The sequence below is a fragment of the Gymnoscopelus braueri genome, assembly GCF_963280865.1.
Source record: "Gymnoscopelus braueri genome assembly, chromosome: 14".
NCBI lineage: Eukaryota > Metazoa > Chordata > Actinopteri > Myctophiformes > Myctophidae > Gymnoscopelus > Gymnoscopelus braueri.
The window spans coordinates 50,662,890-50,683,709 of NC_137619.1; the positions used below are offsets into that span (position 1 = coordinate 50,662,890).

Genomic DNA, 20,820 nt, shown 5'->3' on the forward strand with positions numbered 1-20,820 from the left:
TGTGTGTGTGTGTGTGTGTGTCACTGCAGTAAGTCCAAACTAAAAGACCACACACACAGAGGACCAGCAGACAGCATGAGTGAGATATTATATTATATTTATGAGTGAGATATAAAAAGACATCTTCATTAAAACCATAACATCAAAGACAACCAATAGAAGGACATGATGTCTATGATGTGTGTGTGAGAGAGCGAGAGCGAGAGAGAGAGAGCGAGAGCGAGAGCGAGCGAGAGCGAGAGAGAGAAAGAATATAGATGAGACACATACAGACAGACAGATCAATAGAGATCCATGGATAGATAGATAGATAGATAGATAGATAGATAGGGAGCAGATATATTATAAATCAAAGGTTTGACATCTGGAGAGAAGTTGCAATTAAGCTGAATGTATACTCCATCACACGACTGAGTCTGAAATCTCTGAATGAGTTATTCTAATGATTGGAGAGTACCAGAGTTGCACCAGGAGAAGATCGGAATGATCTGCAACGGGAGCTGATCTGATAAGCGACTATTTTCAATACTTTTATTTACTTAATTAATATCAACAAATAAGTGCTTTGTTGTGTTGTCAAGCTGCTGAAGGTAATGCAATGATAGCAGTTGCTGCTACAGCAGGCCTTTTGACACGCCACTGTGTACACAACCAGTGTTAACCCATGAAGACCGTGAACGCATCCATGTCATTTTCTAGATTTCTTTGGGCTGTTCAAAAATAGCAGATCTAAAAGCTCATAGCGCAGCACCTACTGTATGAGCTTGTAGATCTGCTTTTTTGTTGTTGTAAGAATCGTGAACATGGGTGCACATCTTTGAATATATATATATACCTTTTTTACTCAAATCTTTGCTTCTGGGGGTCCCTGGAACAAAATATGTTGAGATGGGGGTTCCGCAGACAAATACATATAATTTTTGGGGTCCTTGACATGAAAAAAGTTTGAGAACCACTGATATTATAGCAACATACGTTTATTTTTGGGCGGTGAAACCGCCCCTATAAGTGAGGTTTGGATATTTGTACAACAAATCCTGCGCTGTGATTGGCCAAAAATGTACCCCGCCTAACCCTGCACCGTGATTGGCCAATCACAGTCTATTCAGGACTGTGATTGGCCAGTGTCACATGACACCATTGTGCATAGCCCTATATAAGAAACCATAACTTAAAAAAAACAATAAATTAGTTTTTTTTAAAGTTATGGTTTCTTCCATCATAAAGAGTGTTTCAATAAATGTTTTTATTTTTTGTACATGATTGGTTGACTCCATTCAGTATTGTGATTAGCTAGCAAGACACCGCCCACTTCACACAGGGTGTGATTTTTTGGGAGGTGAAACCGCCCCTATAAGTGAGGTTTGGATATTTGTACAACAAATCCTGCGCTGTGATTGGCCAAAAATTTACCCTGCCTAACCCTGCACCGTGATTGGCCAATCACAGTCTATTCAGGACTGTGATTGGCCAGTGTCACATGACACATGTGCATAGCCCTATATAAGAAACCATAACTTTAAAAAAAACATAAATTTGTTTTTTTAAAGTTATGGTTTCTTCCATCATAAAGAGTGTTTCAATAAATGTATTTATTTTTTGTACATGATTGGTTGACTCCATTCAGTATTGTGATTAGCTAGCAAGACACCGCCCACTTCACACAGGGTGTGATTTTTGGGCGGTGAAACCGCCCCTATAAGTGAGATTTGGAAAAATGTACATTTTCCTGCGCTGTGATCTGGGCCCAGGAAATTAGTAGAATTATCCTGCGCTGTGATTGGCCAATCACAGTCTATTCAGGACTGTGATTGGCCAGTGTCACATGACACATGTGCATAGCCCTATATAAGCAACCATAACTTGAAAAAAACAAAAATTGGTTTTTTCAAGTTATGGTTTCGTCCATCATAAAGAGTGTTTCAATAAATGTATTTATCTTTTGTATTTATCTTTTGACTCCATTCAGTATTGTGGTTAGCTAGGAAGACACCGCCCACTTCACACAGGGTGTGATTATTTTTTTTTAAATTGTAGGATTTAGAAGACATTTGTAGAATCCCCCAGAAGCAAAGATTTGAGTTAAAAATGTTCGCTTTAAAAAACAAAGATGTTCACGATTTTTCACAAAAAATAGCAGATGTACAATCTCGTAGCGTGGCACTCGGTGCCGCGCTACGAGATTGTAGATCTGCTATTTTTGAATAGCCCAAAGTATAAAATAATACAAAAAAAAATAATATCTAAAATGACACAGTATGTGTTCCCGGTTTGACTGGGTTAATATAGCTCTGAGAATGTAAAAAAAAAAAGGGTCCCAAATGGACCTGAAAGGACAAAGCATTTTGCTGTGCATCAGTGAAGGAAGGTTCTGCTTGTCTGTAGTTCCTTCGTAAGCAGAACTAACCGGATCTGAAGGACTGCATGTTTCAGCAAGATACATGATGACATTCTAAGAGGATTTTAATACCGGGGTACAATGAAACGGTTTCACCAGGGAAAAATACACTTGAATGGAGGATTAGCCGAGGAAGTGTGACCTGCTGGATAAAAATAAATAAATTAGTGCACCAAGTACACCGACCGGTTAGACTGAATTTGACATCTTAAAACGTGAGATTAACCTGCTCCCAGGCACTGCAGGCATAGGAGCTAGGCACCCCACACACACACACACACACAGGAAATGTAAACGCTGCTATTCTGCCATGATGCTAGTGACCCGCTCTTAACCTTTGACCTCAGTGAACCAACCCTTGGGTTCACCTCTAACGGTGGACACTACTAGCTAAAGTTACACTTACACAGACTGCACAGACACACACATTCTCTTTCTCATATATACTTAAAGCGTGCGTGCGTGCATGCTTGAATACTTTATTTAGAAAAGACATGGAAACAGTACATATACAATTCACAATACAAAGGTCCACTAAACTGCTCATAAAAGCACAAAGGCTTATTTAAAATGAGATCCCCACGCACTCAAATCATGATGACATTTAAGAAGAGAGACAGATATACACTACTATTCAGAACGTCATACAATCAGTTTACAGGTTACTGGTATGAAAAACAAGAATTATGTACAACTAGAAAAAGTGCTCCCCTGAGCACAGGTCTCCGCCAGGTCAGGTACGTTATTGTGGCCTCCTGGTGGCGCTATAGTAGGCCAATGTGAAAAGGGTGCCCTTTATTCTTAGGCCTTTCACGGCAATCGGACACTGCATTCATGATTTGAGGCATTTTGTTCCAAAAATATGTCTTGCTAAATTAGACCTGCTGGTGGCGCTATAACAGGCCAATGTTAAAAGGGTGGTATTTCTTCCTCGGCCGAGAGGGAATGTGCGTGTGGAATTTCACGGAAATCGCAAGCTGCGTTCATGATTTGAGGCATTTTGTTCAAAACGGACCAATCCTGCAAACTTTGGAAGCCAACCTTAGCCTATCAGGATGGAATATGGGAAATCGGACAGATCCGTGTTGATCACAAGACTATAGAGATACTGTGTACTGATTTGCATGATGTTTCAATAAAATCTGTAGGAGTAATATTTAAAAAATGGTGCCTCCTGGTGCTATAACAGTCCCATGTGAACAATTTGGGGCAGAGGTTCTGAATTGGCATCCAGGGAGTGTGTGTGCACAGTTTCGCAGCGACCGGGCCAACGGTGCCGGAGATTAGCTGGTCGCGGATGGACAGGACACACGGACGGACAAACGGACACACGGACGGACGGACGGACAGGGTGTCTTTCGGCCTGGCGGAGACAAACAGTTCGAGGAGGGGGGGGGGGGTTAGGTTAATACTTTGACAAGGGGCCAGTTTGGAATTGCAGCCTCCTGAAGGTGTTCTTTTAGGGCAGTTTTGAAAGTGAGTAGGGTTTTACACTCCTTTATACTCCCGATGAATTTTATTTCATGCAGATGAGGATTGAAAGGCACTCGGCAGAATGTGCCGTTCTTGGCATCGTGGCCTCGGGGAGCCTAGAACTCACACTCACAAAGAACGCATAAGCATCCACGCATATCCGATTACACGCAGGCGATGCGTGTGTGTGCGTGTGCGTGCGCGTGTGTGCAGGGGTGGAAATAAGCACTCAAATGTTTTACTTAAGTAAAAGTATCAATACTCCAATGTAGAAGTACTCTGTTACAAGTAAAAGTCCGCAATGCAACATTTACTTCAGTAAAAGTACAACAGTATTGGTATCAAAATTTACCAAAAGTAAAAGTACTAAAATGTTTGAAAATAGCAGATCTACAAGCTCACAACGTGTCGCGATGCAACGCATTGTGAGCTTGTAGATCTGCTATTTTCAAATAGCCTATAGGTATAAAATGGGGCTAACGTGGTTTATGTATGTTTTATAATATAATAATGTGTATCTGCAAAGTAACAAAAGTTTTCTAAGAATTGTAGTGGAGTAAAAGTATAATATTTGCCTCTAAGATGTAGTGGAGTATAGAAGTAAACGCATAGACAACTGGAAATACTCCAGTAAAGTAAAACTACCTAAACAATTTACTTAAGTACAGTACTTGAATAAATGTACTTAGTTACTTTACACCACTGTGTGTGTGTGTGTGTGTGTGTGTGTGTGTGTGTGTGTGTGTGTGTGTGTGTGTGTGTGTGTGTGTGTGTGTGTGTGTGTGTGTGTGTGTGTGTGTGTGCTGTGATGGCTTTTAGCTGCAGGCTATAGCAGCAGCTGAATGCACAACAAACTCTCCATCTAATGCGAGCAGCAGCAGCAGCAGAAATGCTGTCAGCTCTGCTTCCTTCCTCCAGGATATGAAAAGCCTCCGAGCTGTGGCCTGGGAACCACAGGAAACATGTGTACTGCCTCATGTACTGCTGCACGCACGCATCAACTGTATGGGACACGTATGTCGTTGCTGTCGGGCAGAAACCTCTTATCTACGTATTTTAACTTTTAAAATACGTATTTTTTCGTAAATTAACCCATTATAAGCCAAAATTTAACGAAATGTCTTCTAAATCCCAACAGTTTTTTGACAAAACCTGCTATATCAGTGGTGCTCAAACTTTTTCATGTCAAGGACCCCCAAAATTATGTATGGCTGCGGACCCCCCCCATCTCAAAATGTTTTGTTCCAGGGACCCTGAGAGGAAAAGATTTGAGTTACAATTGTTCGCTTAAAAATTTGTACACATTTTCAAAAAAATAGCAGATCTACAAGCTCATAGCGTATATCTGTTATTTTTGAATAGCCAAAGAAATCTAAAATGACACAGATGCGTTCCCGGTCTTAACGGGCTAACGCCCTACTTAATCATACTACAGCAAAGAATTACATATCCACATTGTTGATTGGCTATTTTTGCTATTTTTGAATTTGAATCCTGAAAGTCCAGTTTTGGATATATAAGGTTTACTGCATGCATGCATCAAACGTATGGGACACATTAAACACAGCTGTGGACCAGAGCGTGGGCCAGTTCTCTCTAACGCTGTGCCAGGAGCTGTGCATTTCCCATAGACTGTAAAGTGCCATGTCTAAACCGTAGTAAAATAAACAAAGCCTATCGTTTCACTGTACTCTCCGTCCCAAAGAAAAGGCAGTTTTATGAGGTTGTGAAAGACTATTCCCCGCAGTGGGAAGCCTCTCAGAACCCCACCCTTTGTGTGTGTGTGAGTGAATTTTTGATTGACACACACACAAACACACACACACACACACACACACACACACACACAGTGTGGCTCAGTAGAGCCGACCGCTTGGGAATTGGAAGGTTGCTACTTTTACTTAAGTAAAACATTTGAGTACTTTTTCCACCATTGTGCTGAAGTGACCTTTAGCAAGACACTCCTCTGTGTGTGTGTGTGTGTGTGAGAGAGAGAATATAATGCACATTGTAAACCTCTTTATTTGATTTACTATTTTGCCACACACACACACACAGTTCCAAAGCGCCACTGCGCGTGCTGCTCTTTTGTCCATAGTTTTGTAGAGCGCTCCTGGATGGTTTTACGTCCAGACACTTATACTGAGATTTCCCTTTTCTTTTCCAGAGGAACACATAATTTCAGCAGCAGCGCGGGGAAACGATGTAGCAGCTATACAACAATGATACTGAACTGAAAAACATTCTCCGTTCTATTGCTTTAAACTCGGCCCAACCGGTGTCTTGAGGGATGAGGATACAGTAGCTGCAATATGGTTTTCTCTGTGTGTGTGCGTGTGTGCGTGTGTGTGTGTGTGTGTGTGTGTGTGTGTGTGTGTGTGCATGTGTGTGTAGGTGTGTGTGTGTGTGTGGGTGTGTGTGTGCGCGTGTGTGAGATATAATAATCGGCAGCAGAACAGCTCGAGCTCGTTCCCAGCATTCAGACGGTGCAGCAGAGGCCCAGCAGGACTATTGGGAGACTTGGATTCTCGTGTTCTTGCAGAAGACTTATCCACTTGCAGCAGTTTTCACAGTTTCACACAGTCGCTACTGTAAGTGATATTTTACCACAGTTTCTTTTTATTACCACAAATCCATAGATGTGATGAGCTTGGTGTGAGCCGTTTCACAACACATATAACATACAATAATAAGGTGCCATGTTCGGTTGTGCCGATTTCCGGTTTATAAAGAGGATAAAATAGGGCTTAATTGGTTAACCCATTCAAACCGGGAACGCGTAATACAATATCTAAAAAATTGTACTAGAGTACCAGAGTAAATACTTGGAGTATATTACTTGGTTTGACCTTCACGTTCCCACTGCCTCCCTCCCTGCTGACAGCTTCATCTGACAGACCCCCGACAACCCACGCTGACCCACACGACCCTTGACCCCAAAGGTCACCGTTATTGACTGGCTGACACTCTACCGTTCTCTCTCTTTTCACTCGACTGAAAGAACCTAAACACACAGACAGATGGCGGTTCACACACAGAGGCACACAGAGTGCACACATGCATACTCAATAGGGAGGCTCTGGTGGCCCGGTCGTATAACATATTGGCATATCTTCAGTCAGTGAGCCAAGTGTAGTGAGAAATAGGTGAAGTTTATGCCATATTAAAGTGAGGTCGTCTTATATGCTTATATGACTTATATAATTGTATGTTTGGGGTCCATATGGTTCCATTTGTCTATAATATTCAATTTGTAAACTATTCAGAGTAAAATAAATACCAAGGATTTTACTGTGTACTCGTTTTAGTTGTTAGTTTACTGCTCTTTATTGCCTGCAGGGCGGCGACAAAGGATTTCCATCCCGTCTGTCCTGGACCAGTGCCACTATACCAGTGTTTCTGAACATGGGGTCCGGGGGGGGGCTAAGATCAGAGAGGCCTTGTCTGTGTGGAGTTAGTCCAACATTTTAAACAGGTTGCATAAAACCATAGCTGTAACAGTATTGTGGAACACACTGATAACATTGTAAAACTAGAAAAAGCACAGGTCTCCGCCAGGTCAGGTAGGTTATTGTGGCCTCCTGGTGGCGCTATAATAGGCCAATGTGAAAAGGGTGGCATTTCTTCCTAGGACCAATCCTGCAAACCTTGGAAGCCAATGTTAGCCTATCAGGATGGAATATGAAAAATCGGACGGATCCGTCCTGATCACTGGACTATTAGAGATACTGATTACTGATTTGCGTAATGTTTGGACAAAATCTGTAGGAGTATATAAAAAAAGGTTTAGCAAAACTCCTGGAGGCGCTATAACAGGCCGATCTGAAACATTCGGGCAGAGGTTCTGCTCTGGCATCCAGGGAGTAAGTGTGCACAGTTTCGCTGCGATCGGGCCAAAGGTGCTGGAGATTAGCTGGTCGCAGACGAACGGTCACACTCACGGACGGACAGACAGACAGACAGGGTGCAAAACAGTCTCCGCCAGGCCGAACAAAAAGATGAAGATCACAGGGAGTTACAGACACTGTACACAGAGTGTTTACCATCCGTGTGCCAGATACACACTGCATGTTAAACACAAACCCACAACAACACAACCTAACACACACACACACACACACACACACACACACACACACACACACAGTAAACAAACAGCTCAACTCTGTTTCAGTTCTCACCGACAATCTGGGTGTGTCTTTCCCTCGTTGGCCACTAGGTTTTACTTTGGTAAAAAATGGTAAATGGTGCATGCCAGGTCAACAAATGAACCTGGCATCATCTGCCTACATAAGATGCTATCTAAATGACATTTTAACCTTTTGCATAAGACTGCAAGGTCGTCAAGGCTAGGTCAGGTGCTACGCTGCTACGGGCTGAGGTTGTAGTCTGAAGAGTTGAGTCTTTAGATTACAGCGGAAGGATTGGGAGTGAGTCTGCAGTTACTAACTGCAATTAAATGTGGAGTTCGTTCCACAGTTTGGGAGGCGGGAGGGAGAAGTAGGGAGAAGAGTCTGGGACGTGTGGAGCTAATACACACGAACCCACAACAACAGTAAACAGCTCAACTCCGCGTCAGTTCTCGGCAACGATCTGGGTTTGTTTTTTCCCTCGTTTGGCACATGCCGATGGGAGGTTTTTACTTTGGTTTTGTCACAGGTGGTCGGTCTGGTCTCTCTCTCTCTCTGCCACCCATCTCATCCCTACATGAACCCAAATAACTCGATCTAAGCCAGGCGTCCTCTGCCTGACTCGGAGCCTCCGTTTCAATTTGGTTTTACCGTCAGAGATCCGACTCCTCAATTTCCTCCTCGACTCCACCAAGCGGAACCCTCCGGTCTGGAGGGAAACGGAACGGAGAGACAACTTTAAATGAGAAACCTACCTCCCTCTCCTCCACCAATCTAAATGCATGGAGGCAACTTTTCCTGTTTCCTCTTCTGGACAGTAGCTTCACTGACTTCCATGTTTAACCCATTAAAGGGCCATTCACACTGAGCACTATAACTATAACTATAAAAATTTAGTTTTAAAAATCAAGTGGATGGCAGAGTTCACACCAACTATAAAAAAAAATTACAATGGTGAACGATATAGTTATAGTTATAGTTAGAGTAAAAGTAAAACATTTCAGATGACTAAAATGTGACTAAAACGAAATGGAATTGTATTCAAAAGACTAAAACTAAATACATTTGCTGTCAAACGTAACACTGCCTTTCTTACTGGGATAGAAAGAACATATTTGTGTATGTGTAGCCTATATATTTTATGTTTCTAGGAAGTGGCATCATAAGGCATTAAACACTAAGCACAAAGTCCTCCACAGAACTCATTATCGTTGTTGGCATAGAAACATTGTATGTCCACCACCCTTACCTTTCATTAAATGTAAAAATAAATAAATCTTCCAAAGCAAGAAAGGACATAACAAGCTAAAATAGGGAGATACAAGCTTCTGCCCGACAGCAAATATGTGATGGACTGAAGCGACTTTGATGTAAAGCCCTCCAAAGCAAGAAAGGAAGTGTCAGAAGACAGCCTATACACAGAGAGAGAGAGAGAGAGAGCTAGAGAGAGAGAGAGCGTCAGAGGACAGCTTATACAGAGTGTGTGAGAGAGAGAGAGAGAGAGAGAGAGAGAGAGAGAGAGAGAGAGAGAAGAGACAGAAGAATAAAGTGAGGAATAAGGCTTCAATATTGTACTTGAGAAGACTAAGAAAAATACAGGAGTGTGTGGAAAAGGAGTGAAGCAGAAAGAACAGAGCGCAGGCGGAGAGAGAATGAAGAAGAAGGCAGATAACTAGATATTACTGTGCGACGGCACAGACACACAGAACACAACGAGAGAGCATGAATGGAGAACACAGAGATGAGGAGAGCGAGATGGAGTAAAAGACTGCTGCCTTCTCACCGCCCTGCCTGACACAGAGAAGGAGGAGGGACAATAATGCCTCGTTGACGCTCCGTTGGAGTGCGGTGCAGCGTGACTGAAAATAGCCAATAGGCTATTAATAATAAGCAATACATAGGTTTAAAGTGGTTCACAACTGATTTTGAGGCTAAATATTAACTCGGTTCGCTGGGGACAACCATGGCACCCCCCTCAAGCACCCCTGGGGGTCCCCAGACCCCAGCACCCACTAACTAGCCACCCATCTCATCCCTACATGAACCCAAATAACTCCATCTAAGCCAGCGTCCTCTGCCTGACTCGGAGCCTCCGTTTCAAACGCATCTGTGTCATTTTAGATTTCTTTGGCTATTCAAAAATAGCAGATATACAAGCTCATAGCGCGGCACCGAATGCCGCACAACATTTGTAACTGTCAAATGTCTCAACAAATGTCTTGATTTTTCTGAAAAACTATTGTTGCTATATCAGTGCTAATCAAACACAAGGACCCCCAAAAATATATGTTTTTGGCTGCCGATCCCCATCAAAATATGTTACATATTTGAAGCAAAGATTTTAGTTAAAAATGTTGTTACAAAAGAATATATGTATTCAACACAAATGTTCAAGATTTTTAAAAAAATAGCAGATCTACAAGCTCATAGCGTGGCACTCGGTGCCGCGCTATGAGCTTGTAGATCTGCTATTTTTGAATTGCCAAAGTAAAGTACAAAAATAATGGTTATGGCTAAAATAAAATAAAAACAGATTGAATGGGGTTAGTGGGGAGTTTAGTAGGTTCAGGCCTGTTGGTAGAGCATTCCACTGTGTTGTATTATATTCAAACTCTTTTGCATTATGTTTATGGTGCCATAGCAGGCTTATTACTTTTGTGTACTTTATACTTACAACTACTACTATTACTACTTAAGCTGCACAGGGAGGATGAACCGATGCAATAGACAATGACTATTATTATGCAGATTAATAAATAATATTTAATTTGACATCACTATTAACCCATTAAGACCTGAGGCCGATTCCACAAATGCCTTCTAAATCATAGTTCTCACACTTTAAATATTTTTCAAAAAATGTAAAAAAAAATAGCAGATGTACAAGCTTGCAGCGCAGCACAAAGTGACACGCTGTGAGCTTGTATATCTGCTATTTTTGAATGGCCAACGCAACAATTTAAAATGACACAGATGCTTTCCCGGGTTAAACATAGTTTGAATTACCTTTAATTTGATCTCGCTGCTAACAAGGGAAATGGGGCTTAATTGCTTAAATGCATGTTTTTGTATTAATAATGTAAATGTTCAAAGTAGCTAAAGCTGCCACATAATTGTAGTGGAGCAAAAAAAGAGTACAATATCTGCCTCTGAGATGTAGTGGAGTAGAAGTATAATGGAAATACTCAAAGTAAAAGTAAAAGTAGGATCTGATATTCCAGCAGATAAATGCCAGACGAGTTGTACAGAGCGGCGGGAGGTAGACGCGCTGGGAGATAAGTGGGAACAATATGACACTCTGTGCATTTAATCATCTGCTTTCTCTGCAGGTCTGCATTAACCCATTTAGACCGGGAACGCATCAGTGTAATTTTTTATTTATTTCTTTGGGCTATTCAAAAATAGCAGATCTACAAGCTCGTGGATGTGCTATTTAAAAAAAATCGTGAGCATTTGTGCAAATCTTTGAATATATATATTTTGAAGGCAAACATTTGTAACTCAAATCTTTGCTTCTGGGGGATTCTACTTAATGTCTTCTAAATCCTAACAGTTTTCTTTGAAAAAAGGTATGTTGCTATAATATCAGTGGTTCTCAAACTTTTTCCATGTCAAGGACCCCCATAATGATATATTTATTTGGCCGCGGACCCCCATCTCAAAATATGTTGTTCCAGGGACCCCCCAGAAGCAAAGATTTGCACAAGATTTGCACAAATGTTCAAGATTTTTCAAAAATAGCTAATTTACAAGCTCATAGCGCGGCACCGCGCTATGAGCTTGTAGGTCTGCTATTTTTGAATAGCCCAAAGTATAAAATAATGGTTCGAGTGTTTACACAGATGCGTTCCCGGTCTTAATGGGTTAAGCAGCTCAGTTCCACATAAATTCAGTGGAAAGCGAAACGGAACCTCTCGCCGATACGTTTCCCATGCGAGCGGCGCGCCGCAAGTCCAATATGCATTATTCAGTAAGTGAGCGGAGAGGTGTCACACTTAGTACCGGATGTACCCAGTCTTTCCTGACTCCCGGTAATAAAAAAAAAGAAAAAGAAACAATGAATAAAATAAAAATTGGTGGCTCTCCTCGGCTCGAAGTGTGAATCATCTGTGTGCGTCTTTCTACACCCAGGAACCCGCTATGAGGCTTCATCAATGACACACCCCCTAGCACTCACCTCTTCAGACTCCACCTCACCCCCTAGCACTCACCTCTTCAGACTCCACCTCACCCCCTAGCACTCACCTCTTCAGACTCCACCTCACCCCCTAGCACTCACCTCTTCAGACTCCACCTATTTACAGTAGATATCATGTTATGTAAACAGATGCTAGGTTCATAGTTTACCTGGTATCCTATAGTTTATTTGAGGCCATACATTGTTCTCTACTTATGTGACTAATTACCTTGTTGTTTAAATGGTAAATGGTAAATGGTGCATTTATATAACACTTTTATCCAAAGCGCTTTACATTGATGGGGCCATTAACCCATTCACACAACATTCATACACCGATGGCGGAGGAAACCATGCAAGGCACCAACCTGCTCATCAGGAGCAATTAGGGGTTCAGCGTCTTGCTCAAGGACACTTTGACACTAAGTTTATTGACAAGAGTTCATGTTGACTCTGCTTACTCTAATATCACACTTCAAGATCTAAGTTTTATTTGTCACCGACTTATACAGGTGCAGGCAGCAACATGTAGTTGGGACTTGTCCCACAGATTGTGCTACATACTATAATGAAAAACAAGAAGAAAAAAAAATAGAATAGAATGACAATAATAAATAAAAAAATCACACCCAGTGTGAAGAGACGGGTGCCTTTGAATTAGTGTAACTGGTTGCATCCTTGTGTTGCAATCAGCTGCAGCTGTTGAGGCCGCGCTCAAACGGACGGACGGACCCACACACACGGTCAAGTGTAGGAGTGGCTGGCACAAAAATATACACATATGCAGTGATAGGACTATACACTAATACTTAGGAACATGTCTTAGACATGCATAACTTTCCAGTAACAGCATTGTTCCCAAATGTGCAAGTGATCATGTGCAGATGTACAAAGCAGCAGGATCAATTAAATGTGCATGTGTCACGTACTGTATATATATATATATATATATATATATATATATATATATATATATATATATATATAGCATGAGCTGCATTTCTCAAACAAAAGAACGAGTGATCAAGTATAGATAAGACTTCTAAGTCACTCTGGATAAGAGCGGAAATAAGAGTGTCTGCTGATTGCCTAAAACCACTAATTCCACATACTGTAAAAAAGGTGCAAAATTAGACCGCTACTCTCAACACCAACCGAGACTTGTTGGAATACAGTGTCCTTGTCCTAATGGGAGGTCAAAATAGTGTGTAGCAATAACCTCCAGACCTCACACACCCCCACACACACACACACACACAGCAAATGGCGGTCTTGCCTCGCATGTGCAAGCCGCCTGTGCTACGCTACGCTAGCCTCTTCACAAGCAACGTCCTGGAAAAGGTTCACAATGAAGCATTAATCCTACAGAGCTACACCCTCCTTCAAAGAGCACAATGTGGAGAGAGAGAGAGAGAGACCGAGAGAGAGAGAGACCGAGAGAGAGAGAGAAAGTGATGCAGCAACGTGTCGAGACAGGGAGAGGTAGCCGGAGTGCAGAACGGATGAAGGGAAGCAGAAAGGAGGAGTGTGTGAGGAGGGGGATTATGGTACTGAGAGAGAGAGAGAGAGAGAGAGAGAGAGAGAGAGAGAAGGCATGACAGCCTATTCATTACAGGCATCTCAGACAGACAAAGCTACAGCACTTTCTCAGTCAATTATGACAAGAAGGGCTGTGTGTGTGTGTGTGTGTGTGTGTGTGTGTGTGTGTGTGTGTGTGTCAATGACAACAAGATGCTGATGGAACCCTGGAACGCTCGTTAAAACTCCACACGCGCGCGCGCACACACACGCCTTTACACTCTGCAAATCATCGACACATCAAACAATTCACTGTGAAGAAGGGGAAATGTGTGTGTGTGTGTGTGTGTGTGTGTGTGTGTGTGTGTGTGTGTGTTTTTCCAAAGTTCAGATCAGGACATGAAAGTTTAATGTTAAAGCTACAACCAGGGGCTTATTATTTTTTTTAAAAAAAATTTTAGCCACTCTGCATGGTAGAATAAAATATGTTAATATGACTAGTACATCTGCATGGTAGAGTATGTTAATACAATATACAGGAACTAGTATACCTGTATAATAATAATAATAATAATAATACATACGATTTATATAGCGCTTTTCTAAATACTCAAAGTCGCTTTACATAGCAGAAAAATAACAACTTTATTAGAATTGACTAGTTAAAAAGGATTAAATATATATAAAAGAAAAGTACAATAAAAAGGAGGGGTTGGGGTTTTATGTAGGGAATGCGATTCTGAAAAGGTGGGTTTTGAGTGTGGCTTTAAACATGGTGAATGCTGTATGGTAGAGTATGTTAATACAATATAACTAGTATATCTGTATGGTAGAGTATGTATAACTAGTACATCTGTATGGTAGAGTATATTAATATACATCTGCATGGTAGAGTATATTAATATACATCTGCAAGGTAGAGTATATTAATATACATCTGCAAGGTAGAGTATATTAATATACATCTGCATGGTAGAGTATATTAATATACATCTGCATGGTAGAGTATATTAATATACATCTGTATGGTAGAGTATATTAATATACATCTGCATGGTAGAGTATATTAATATACATCTGCATGGTAGAGTATGCTAATACAACTAGTACATCTGTATGGTAGATTATACTAGTTAACATAACTAGTACATCTGTATGGTAGATTATAATAGTTAACATAACTAGTAATCTTTATGGTAGAGTATGTTAACTTGTTGGGTGCCAAAACCGTGAATCTCCGGTTTTGCAAAGACACTCGTTGAGTGCCATAACCGGGAATCTCCGTGAGGAAATTTTTTTTTCCCACAAGGGGCGGGCTAGCGCAACTTTGGAATCACCCACGGTGCCTCTTAAATGGAAGGGACAGATGGATGACCGTGCCAAGACAACTCCCTTCCGTCCACTCCCATTATATCTCCTTGAGAAAAACCTCCGGATCTCCTTTTTTTTACGTGGTGAAAACGAGCCATTTTCGGTGCGCGATCACTCCGCAATGGCGGCTCGCGTGAGAGATGTTATTGTTCCAGGCGTTAGCCTGGACCATCCACCATCGTACACGCATCCATTGTTTACATCCGGGTGTTTGTCGTCGAGTCTACAGCTCTAAACATATCAGCTTAAACGGTAAGAACGCTGGCACTAGATGTACCCTGTTTTAATTAACCTCTGGCACCGAATGAGTTAAACACTTGAACCCAATCATGAGATAAAACCAAGTCAAGAAAGCAGAACTTAGGTCCACTCTAATAGGAATATGCAGCAGATAGTTGACTTTATGCCACCTGAATAGAATAGACAGGCTACAATACATGATACACACACAGTCAATGCATGTGCAACAACTGTCAGTCAAGACAGAATGAACAGGAAATTAAAGGATTCGACTCACTGGAGTGTACAGTGTCTAATGTGTTTGTGATTCAGAGTGAGCAAGAGTGCTTATGTCTACCCAAGGATAGATAGATGACTAAGTAAAGTGTTCCTGCAAAACTTTGACAAGTCTGTGTTCTGTGTTTGCATTTCGTTTAACAAACCTGTCCATCACTTGCAGTCTAACCATTAACTTTGTAACGCTAGCTGCCGTGCTGCCTCTGGGCCCCGCGGGATCAGCAAAGGTATCTAGCTATCTATCAGTTCAAGTCATTTATTGTCACATAATATAATATAATACAGCAGGTAGTGACCAATGTCCTCTCAGCCTCTCCTCTCCTCAAATAGAGTGACCCTGTTTGTGTTAGATTTGTGTAAAAAAAAAAATGAAATTCTACAAAATTATTCGAACACTTTCAAGATTCTTCTAAAATGTTCAAAAATATCAGATCTACAAGCTCACAGCGCGGCACAAAGTGACGCGCTGTGAGCTTGTAGATCTGCTATTTTTGAATAGCCAACTAATACAATATGGATAAAGGGGTGAAAATGTATTAACACATTTAGACCCCCTGGAACCCCCTTAAGGACCACTGGTGGTCCCCGGACCACTGGTCGAGAACCACTGTTCCAGTGCATATGTGCGCTTGTGCATAAATTTAGTACGTGCGGTCATACAATCTGGGATTGCACGCGAATGTCCACACGCACACGAAGCTGGTGATTAAACTTACATCGTATTGCGCTATAGCGGACCCTCATAGCTCTGCCCTCAAGGGCAAATTCTGCAAACTGCACGAGATACCCTGACATCTGACATGGGAGAGGCGGCCGTTCGTGGCAGTGGAGTCAGTACTGCTGTATGGAGCTGAGACATGGACCCTCACAGTGGAGTCAGTACTGCTGTATGGATCTGAGACATGGACCCTCACAGTGGAGTCAGTACTGCTGTATGGAGCTGAGACATGGACCCTCACAGTGGAGTCAGTACTGCTATATGGGGCCGAGACATGGACCCTCACTGTGGAGTCAGTGCTGCTGTATGGAGCTGAGACATGGACCCTCACAGTGGAGTCAGTGCTGCTGTATGGGGCCGAGACATGGACCCTCACAGTGGAGTCAGTACTGCTGTATGGGGCCGAGACATGGACCCTCACAGTGGAGTCAGTACTGCTGTATGGGGCCGAGACATGGACCCTCACAGCACGGCAGGGAAAAGGCCCTGGATGGCATCTACACCAGAATGCTACGAATGGCACTAGATGTCACATGTGAGGACCACATCAGAAACTTGGGCCTCTATGGGGACCTACCACGGGTCACAGACAAGGTCAGAGAGAGAAGGACGAGGCTGGCAGGGCACTGTGTCAGGCACCCGGAACTTATGGCAAGCAAACTGACACTATGGGAGCCAGTGTTAATTTCGCCAACTAAAAATGTTTGTCGACTACCTTTTTTCACTGACGAAAACTAAATAAAAACTAAGCTATGATGACAAAAACTGAGACTTAATGTATTGACAATTTCATCAACAAATAAAAACTAGACTAAAATGTTAGGGCGGGACTAGCGGAGAAGAGATCCAGTAGAACTAAAAGACAAGTCATTTTATGTTTGGGTTGGTAGCTTGTATATCGGCTATTTTCAGCATGCAACCAAGTATAAATCATTTATCATATCATCATTTATCATCATCAAGTCATTACGACACCATCAAGGCATCGACAAAATACATTTTAGTCGACAAAATCGACAGTAGATTTAGTCGACTAAAATCTTATATTTAGTCGACTAAAACTTTTCAGATGACTAAAATATGACCATATTACCATAACCATGCAAGACACTGAACCCCAACCTGCTCATCAGGAGTAGTTAGGGGGCTCAGTGTCTTGCTCAAGGACACTTCAACACTAACCCAGCGGGGGGGGGAGCCCGGGGATCGAACTGGGAGCCCTGGGCATTCTGGGTATGGCTGTCAGGAACATACAGAGACTGTACTCTGGAGCTTTGAAATTATGTCAGTGTGACAATACGTATTATTTTATAAAGTATTGGTACAATCCTGTCTGGATTCTTTTAGATGGAACGGCCATGTTTGTTTACCTTAAAAAACCTTTAAAAAAAAGCATATAGCGAGAAAGGATGAACAAACTAACACACTGCCATTACTGCAGTGTGTGTGTGTGTGTGTATGTGTGCGTGTGTGTCTAATGTAGCATGAGCAGTCCAGAGGCATAAAGAAGGGGAGGGGGCGTTTTGCTCTCTGCAGATCCCCCCCATGTTGCCAGGTTGGGGGGGAGGGGGGGCAGGTTTGACCATAACTGCTCATGCTTGACTGGACCAAAATGACTCCCCAGTGACCTCATCTCTCCTCTCTCTCTCTCTCTCTCTCTCTCTCCAATGCCCCCGTTTTGTTCCATCTCTCTCTCCTCTGTTAGTCTCTGGGGGTCTCCCTGGTTCACATCCTGCACGAGCAGACAGACAGACAGACAGACAGACAGACAGGGTCCCTGGGGGCGACTGTGTTCACTTTGTGAATGCTTTTAGCTTGGCTGCAGTCCTTACATGGAACCGAGACAGACAGACAGACAGACACCCCCCCCCGCCCCCCCCCCCCCCACACACACACACACACACACACACACTTTGTAACAGGAAGCAAAATAGTCAAAAGGACAACTAGACAGGCTGACTGAAGGGTTGTGGATGTAAAGTGGTGGATTTGCTTTGCTTGTTGGATGTAACTGGATTAAAGTGATGGTAAACCCACAGATTATGATACCACGGTCACACAACAACAACAACACACACACACACACACACACACACACACACACACAAACACATGATCCATAGACAGACTGACATAACCTTTTATCATCTCCCAAGGCATACACATGTCACAGACTTCACACTCACATTTGCACATCCGTTATTCAGAACACCGCGTGCGCACGCGCACACACACACGCGCGCACACACACACACACACATCCACCCCACTCTCCCCCCCAGGCTTTCTTCACACAGCTTCAGCGCTTCAAAGGGAAACATAATTTTACATTCCTCCTGTTTCTACATTCTCTCCATCCATCCATCCACCCATCCCTCAATCCCCATGACTTTTGTCTCCACCTCCCACTGCCCCCCCACCTCCCTCCCCCTCTCTTTCTCTGTTGCATCCTCTCTCTTTCTCCATCCCTCCCTCTCTTTCTCCCCCTTCATCTACCTCTCCGCCCCCCTCATCCTCTCCCTCCCTCTCTCATCCTCTCGCCCTCCCTCTCTCTCCGTCTTCCTCTTTATCTCCCTCTCCCCCTCTTGCTCTGTCTCTCCCCCCCTCTGTCTCTCTCGACCTCATTTTCCTATCTTTGAAGAGCCATTAATGATCGGCTCTGCTTTTACAAGCAGGGCTGTTATTGTATAATCAACACACATTAATTAGCTTGCACTCCTCTCATTACACAACAGCACACACTCTCTCTCTACCTCTCTCTCTCCCTGTGTGTGTGTGTGTGTGTGTGTGTGTGTGTGTGTGTGTGTGTGTGTGTGTGTGTGTGTGTGTGTGTGTGTGTGTGTGTGTGTGTGTGTGTCTCTCTCTCTCGCTCTCTCTCTCCGGTTCCCTGCTCTTCAGCCTTTCTTTATCCATTCCACTTATTCTCAATCCCTCCCATTTTGTCTCCGTCTCTCTCCCTCCTCCTGTGATGCGTTAAGCCCCATCATTTATACTTCGTCTGTCGACGGTGCCACGCGCCCGGAAATAGACGATCTACATCTATACGAGAGGCTCGGCTGCACGACGGAGCATACATTAACCCAGGGGTCTTCAACGTTTTCAGGCCAAGGACCCCCTAGCTGAGAGAGAGATGAAGCAGGGACCCCCTCCTCTATATCGTATAAAATTGTGTTTCAGATGTAACTTTTTTCGTTTACTTGGTCTGCTCTTTTTTCCCTCTATACCTATACCTCTTTGCCAAAAATAGCCGATCTACAAGTTCACAACGCCTCGCAGCGCGAGGCGTTGTGAGCTTGTAGATCGGCAATTTTTGGCTAAAGTTCTCCTCAGAAAAGGGATGCTAGGGTTCAAGTGGTTAATGTAAAAAACAATAATCCTATCACACAAAGATTTGTCAGATCCACTGTAGTAACTCTGAGGACCCACTAGGGGTCCCGGACCCCCTGTTGAAGGCCCCTGCATTAACCCATTCAATACTGTGTCATTTTAGCATTTTTAGCTATAAACATTATTTTTATACTTTGGGCTATTCAAAAATAACATATCTACAAGCTCATAGCGCGGCAACGAGTACCGCGCCACAAGCTTGTAGATCTGATTTTTCTTTTTTTAAACGTGAATTATTTTGCAAATCTTTAAATATATATATATATATTTTTTTTAAAGCGAACATTTGTAACTCATGTCTTTGCTTCTGGGGGATTCTACAAATGTCTTTTAAATCCTAACAGTTTATTTTTGTTGAAAAAGTGTGTTGCTATATATCAGTGGTTCTCAAACTTTTTCATGTCAAGGACCACCCAAAATGATATGTATTTGGGCCACGGACCCCCAACTCAGAATATTTAGCTCGAGGGACCCCCACCAGAAGCAAAGATTTGAGTTACAAATCTTCACTTTAAAAATATATATATATTCAAAGTCTGCAAAAATGTTCACGATTTTTCAAAAATAGTAGATATACAAGCTCATAGTGCGGCACTCGGTGCCGTGCTATGAGCTTGTATATCTGCTATTTTGTAATAGCCCAAAGAAATCTAAAATGACACGTATGCGTTCCCGGATTGAATGGGGTTAAGCATTAGCTGACTACATGACTAATCAGCATGCTGGAGAGAGAGACCCACGCTTGGCCTGTTATTCAAGAGAGGAGAGGCAAGGATTAGAGGCTAGTGTAAGGTCCTTTTCCTTCCTTAGTGTGTCTCAAATCACTTCTCTCTCAGTTGCTCTACTGTAAGTGTGTGGACACTCTGCAAACATGATAGATATATTTCAAAGTGAAGTCAAGTAAGATAATTGTTAAACAGCTCTATATTCCCATAGTGATCATTGCCATAGAGTGTTTGTTCAGTAACAGGGGTCTCCCTGTCTCTCAAGCTCTTAAGTGAACAGACATTTTTTCAGGAGGGATACCAATGTCATCACATCAGGAGAGAGAACTTATACAGGATGGATAAAGAGGTGAAATTGGAAGTGATTAAACAACATGAGTAGACACAATTGGAACTGTAACCCAATA

General features: G+C 42.5%; 1 long non-coding RNA gene across 1 annotated transcript in view; it reads right to left on the reverse strand.

Moving 5' to 3' along the window:
- Positions 1 to 20,820, reverse strand: part of LOC308101101 — a 123,801-nt gene that overhangs the window by 61,511 nt on the left and 41,470 nt on the right. The gene's annotated exons all lie outside the window — the stretch shown is intronic.